The following is a 6,000-nucleotide window of genomic DNA, read 5'->3' as shown; positions in this document are numbered from 1 at the left end:
CTCCAGCGTTACCTCCTGCAGGTCATTAATCAATAGCTTCAATTCCAGCAGACATTCCAGTAAAATAAATGGACAAATAAATTCATTCTATCAAGGAAAAGTGATTCATAACCACTTTTTGTTTGTATCCACAATAATGGAGGAAGATTCAGCTTTCTCCAAGTATTTTTTTTTGCTAACATTATGAGACAAGTATATCAGTAGGTTCTTCCTGCATTGAAAGTACAAATACAGAATAACACAAAAAAAAAAAAAAAAAAAAAAAAAAAAAAAAAAAAAAAATTCCATTCTGAGAGTCCTTATTGGGATTTTAGTGAATTTTTTAGATCACCATTTTTTAAATGATAAAATCACATTTCATGTTATTCTTCAACTTGGAATGTTTTCAAGGGACCAGTTTCATTTTTCTGTATTTTCCACAGCCCATCAAAAAATGCCATCAGAGCAACAGCAAAGTTTTGTTCTGGATTTCAGAGAGACTGACTTTTAATCTCTGTTGTGACACTGATCCATGCCTCAGCAATTCAGTTAATCCCCTTGTGTCTGTTTTCAGTCCTCTCAGTTGCTTACCTTGCCTGCTTAATATTAAAGTTTTCCAGAGCAGGTAATATCACTTACAGGCTTTCTGCAGCACCCAAAACACTGGGCCCCTAATCTACACACTAATACAAGGTAAATGGCTCATTTCCAGGTAATTTCTTTTGCATATTACAATGAAAAGAAGTTTTCAATACTGAAAAGACAACTGGGCAGATTAAAGACCAACCCCTGGAGAAGGACAAGCTCTGTTCCATCTTCAAGGATGCGTTTTGAAATTATAGCTCCATTCAGCAGCTGGGAAGAGACTGGAATCTATTATTCACCAATCAAGTTGTCATCGCCTGGAAGATTAGATGGCGGCCCAGGAGACAGAGCCAGCAGAAGTTTGTAAATTTCTCGAGAATAAATCACAAAACACAAAATGCAACTTAAGGAGGGCTTGGTCAGGGAAGTGGAGGGCATGGAGGGAGAGAAGGCCCCAGAGGCCACCACCAAGGGCGTGTGACACACGGTGTGTCAGGGCGAGCAAGTGGCCCTCAAACACACTCACAAGGGAAACCCAAAAAGCACAGTCTAAATAAAGTGTCATAAGGTCAGAAGGAAGCCCGTTGAACATCAGCAGCCCCAGGACAGTCACCGGTGTCCCCTGTGAAGATGAGACGCTGATGGACACCCTCGGGGAGCTCCTGCTGCCTTCTGGGCTGGAGCAGAGGAGATGCTGATATCATTTGTGGGTGATGGGAGGCTGGGAGTGATTGTGAGAGCTCTAGAGGACAGGACCAGAATTCAAAGTGCTCTTGATGCCGTGGGAGTGCTGTGAAATCAGTGAGATGAAGGCAGTTACAGGATGCCTAGAGAGGAGAAATCACTGCACAGGCAGAAAATGGAGAACATCTGGGGAAGCAGCAGGATGGCAGGAAAGGCTCCTTCGGTGCCTGAATAGGAAACAGCAGCTCTGAAACAGAGTCTGACCTGCAAAGAAGCTGCCAGAGGACAAGGACCAGGACAGGGCTCTGGAGATCAGCCACTTCGAAGGGCTGGAATGAGCCCCTGCTCAGCTGGCACCCACCTTTGCTCCTGGGAACGCTGTGACAGTCCCGGTGCCAGCCGTGCCCAAGGACATCCCCCCTGCCCAAGGCTGTGTCCCCATCACAGCAGAGGGCACTGGGAACCCACGGGTTGGAGCAAACCACAGGGAACAGGAGACTCTCAGGCACTCTCATATCTTTCCTCCCAAGTCTCTTGGGCCACCCCAAAGTGACAATTGATGTCTCCTTCTCCCAGAGCAACCCCAGGCGCCCTCATGAAACAGAGGAATAAAAGGAACAAAAGACATTTTAAATGTGTGTTTTCAGCAAATATGTTACAAAACCATTTCAGATCCTTCACCCTGAGTATCCCATTATCAAAACATAAACAGTCATCTCTCAGCCCTTAAAACAGCTGGAATTATCTTACCTGTCCTCTCCATTATTCTTGGTGACAAGTGAATGGTATAAATGCCCCCCAGCCCCTGGATAAATAACTTCCCACACAGATTAGGTTACATGATACAGTGCTAACAAACATATCCATGAAAAGGAAACAGACGTGCTAATCTATAAAGATTTAGATGAAGGAAGAAGCCATCAATCTGTCAGGAGTTATCAGGTTGTGTTTCTCCGTGTTACTGCAGAGATTTCTTCTTAAACTCTCTACCCTCGCTGCTCTGGAGATTATGCAGGAATTGCAGCTGGAACACAATTTTTCAAAAAAAAATTAGGACTCTACTAAAAAGGGATCCATCCTGCAGGTGTGAAAGAATGCCTTGGCAAGGAAACACTCATCTCTTTGAAACTTCTATTTCCCTAATTAAGGAAGCCCTTACTGTGGATTTAACAGCAGGAATAAAGGGGGAAACAGACAAAAGCAACATTCCAGCACTGCTACCAAAACAAACAAACAGGGGCTTCAGAGAAGCTGTGCCATGTGTATTGATGAACATTTCAGGCTGGTTTTTGCTATTGTTCCACCACTTTCTTTTCTTTGCAGCTCAGAAGACATTTGCTGCTCCCCCAATCCGCTCAACACTTCGTAACTCAGGTGGTGTCACACCAGGACTTGCCCTTCCTGGGGACTCTCCATCACCTTGGGGGAAATGAGGAACCAAGAACAGCCTCCCATCTCCACATCAATTAGAAGCATTTATACACTAAACAACTGGATGTTAAATTACAGTGATGCAGCTTTAGTCCTCCTGACGCCAATGGATCAGTCACGTGAGTGATCACCAGGGGATGTGATTGTGGGGTCACTCAATGGCACTGCTGCTGGGGGAGTCCCACTGCACTTGAAAAGTGATGGCCAAGTCCCACAGCCCATTCAGGACATCAGGTTGACTGGAATGAGACTAAAATCCTAGAACTGTAGAATGGGTTGGGTTGGAAGTGATCTTAAAGCTCATCTCTTGTTCCACCCCCTGCCATGGGCAGGGACACCTTCCACTGTCCCAGGCTGCTCCAGCCCCGTCCAACCTGGCCTTGAGCACTGCCCGGGATCCAGGGGCAGCCCCAGCTGCTCTGGGCACCCTGTGCCAGGGCCTGCCCACCCTCACAGGGAAGCATTTCTTCTCTAGGAAATACTGGCTCTCGTAAGCTGTAACTCCATCCTCCAATCCACTTCTAAGTGCAATCCAGAGGCAGGTGACTTTCAAGCATCTTCATGGTTTAGTTCAACTAGAAAAGGTGAAATGAGGTGGATGACAACCCCTTTGTAATGCCATTAGATTAAAATACATTCATATTCATACTTCAAATAATCATTGTAAAATTCCTCTTTCCAGCAAGCTGAGATCCCCTGTGCTGCTTTTTCAGTGGGAGTTAACAGAGGTTTACAGGGTTCCCTGGTTTGTACCAGCTCCTCTGGGCACACACTGGACATCCACAGCAGTAACTGTGGGGCTCTCACAGCCCCTGTGATCTGCCCCTCCACCCTCCTCCACACACAGCAAACCCCAGTGACAGGTCAGGGTCAGGGAGGAGTAATAACAGATTTTCTGAGAGATCTGACTGCAGGTCCCACATTTGATGTTGGCCAGGAATCCATTCTGTGGCTGATGGAAACCCAGCAGTGCTTTGTGCAGCCCCTGGGGGGGAGCAGGGCCCTTCCCTGGCTCCGAGCTGGGGGGTTTGTTCAGCACTGACTCACTGCAGAAAGTGCCATCTTCATCACAAACAATTCCTCACAGCAACATGAATTTCCTGTGAAACCTCTCATCCAAGCACTGACCAACCTCCAACCAGCTGAGTTGGCAAGAGCTGATCAGATCAAAGACTGAAGTGCAGTAGCCCCAGGCAGTAGAAAGTACAAAAATGCATCTACATCACTTCAGTGAATACTAATTCTACCTTAAAAATAAATTAGAAAAATAGGAAAAGAACACCTACATCTCTGTGAATGCTCTAAAGTAACCTGTGAACTATATGGCTATGCCAGAACAGAGGGGGCACTGGTTTATAGGGTGAGCTAAACTGCCCTGCACCTCCCTGGCCGTAGGGACAGCTGGGTTTGACAGTGGCACTCACTGCCTGTGTTTCCCGCAGTGACATACACAGGTTGGTTTCCTACAAATTTCAGAATCCTTTCCTTTGTGACAACCTTGTGAATCACTTTTAGAGGCAGCCAATGACATGTAGAATGTTAAGACATGTAGAACATTAAGGTTTTGTCTAAAATATGGGCAGTGCATTCAGATACTGCTGAGTTCCTGAGCTTTGATACTCTCCTGAGGGTGATGCGTCTGCTCTTGCTTAGAGCAGGCAACAGCACTCGCTCTAGCAAACTTCCCCTACACGAAAATCTCTGATAGAAAATAAACCCTGGTGAGCCCTGGCACAGGGTGCCCAGAGCAGCTGTGGCTGCCCCAGCCCTGGCAGTGCCCAAGGCCAGGCTGGACGGGACTCGAAGCACCCTGGGATAGTGGAAGGTGTCCCTGCCATGGCAGGGGGTGGGATGAGATGAGTTTTAAGGTCACTCCCAATCCAAACCATTCCATGATTTTATGATAATGGGGCAATAAGTGAATTCCCCATGTTTTAGAGAGCTGTGGATATGTCCCTGTGCAGTAGCCGAGGGACTCATTCCTCCAGCAGGTACCCTGCAGCAGGGCTGGCTTTGATACTCACCCACTGTTGTGGGTGTGCTTCACTGCTCTGTTTTCAGCCTGACCTGTTTCAGCTCCTGCCTCACCTGCAGATGAGCCTCTCACTGCAGACCTTGCATCAATGGCTGAAGTAATTCCACCTTTTTTCCAGAGCAGGGCTCCGAGCCCAGCCACAGCAACCGCGTTTGAAGTCTGCACAGCCCCGGCGTCAATACCATTCCCATCAGTCAGGTTAATGAGCACAGTTCATCAGCCCCGTCCCTTTGACTCCTTCTCTCCTGAAGGGAAAATAATGCATTTAACATGTCAGATATTTAAAGGGTTCTTTCATGTGCAGCCTCAGTTCATCGCTAATAAAATACGTTTTACTCCGCTGTTTCATTCCCTGAGCATTCCATGCTGTACTGAATTTAAGATAGAGCTTCTTGCCACATTTCTTAGCAGAAAATAGACATCTGAAGACTCATTAAAGTCTTCCAGGCTTCCAGTTGCCCTCTGTCAGGTGGCATTAAACAAGTGCTGTAACAAAGGACAGCACCAAGCACTGGCAGAGCACTGGCAGGACCCCCATGAGGATCCCCCTGTCTGAAGCAGGGACAGCCCCTCAACCCCCCCACCCCAGGCCATGAATTCTCCAACCTCCCCCTTTCTGGAGTGGCACAGAGTGAGTGACCCCCCCCCCCCCCCTCCACTGGGCAGAGGTTCACTGCAGGAACAGTGCCGAGCAGCTGGCTTTTCCCAAACACCCTGCTTTTCCAGGAGGAATTCATTCCTGAGATGAAAGCATCACTCACTGGCTTTCAGTCTTTGCTGCTGACAAGTTTTTTTAGAAAGACACAAACTTGAGGCTGTTTGTCCTAAGCCAAATGAACGTCATTCATCACCTTTGGAGAACCACCATCACTGCAAGTTAATGCCTCCCAGAGCTTCCTGGTTGCAAATTCCTTTATAATACAAAGTTAAAACCAGCCTCTGAAATGCAAATAACCCAGCAACCTCCCCAAGATGATTTATGCCATGCTATCGTTTTCATGAAAATAAATTAAAAGAAGAAAATGTAATTTAGGGTGAACTGCATTGTATAGTAAAATAAAATAGTGACATTGTGTCTGCAAAATGGAGCGCAATGTGTCGCTGCCATTGCTGCTGGAGCTTTAACCTTCCCAAACGTGGAGAAAGGGATTCTGATTTATTTAGTTTGATTTTGTATACAACCCGTTTTATGGCTTCGGGCACGTCCTGAAGAGACACGTATTTTGATTTCTTTATGTCGGTGTCGTTTCAAGGGAAGGCAGAAAGTTTGATTCTCAGTCAATGTT

The 6,000-nt window shown here is 46.6% G+C and overlaps 1 long non-coding RNA gene across 5 annotated transcripts in view; it reads right to left on the bottom strand.

Annotated features, from left to right (window-relative positions):
- Positions 1-250: 250 nt before the first annotated feature.
- The window catches only part of LOC125333901, a 29,114-nt gene continuing 23,364 nt past the window's right edge, over positions 251-6,000 (bottom strand). For 2 of the 5 annotated variants that reach the window (XR_007206999.1, XR_007207001.1), the window contains 2 exons: positions 4,768-4,959; positions 1,858-2,272 (listed from right to left, as the gene is read on the bottom strand). This is a non-coding gene — a long non-coding RNA (uncharacterized LOC125333901). Of the gene's footprint in view, positions 2,273-4,767; positions 4,960-6,000 lie in introns of all 5 variants that reach the window. The other 3 variants (XR_007207000.1, XR_007206998.1, XR_007207002.1) reach the window with 3 other exon arrangements.

This window comes from Corvus hawaiiensis, chromosome 15 (genome assembly GCF_020740725.1).
Source record: "Corvus hawaiiensis isolate bCorHaw1 chromosome 15, bCorHaw1.pri.cur, whole genome shotgun sequence".
Classification (NCBI taxonomy): Eukaryota; Metazoa; Chordata; class Aves; order Passeriformes; family Corvidae; genus Corvus; species Corvus hawaiiensis.
This window is presented reverse-complemented; position numbering and strand designations above follow the sequence as displayed.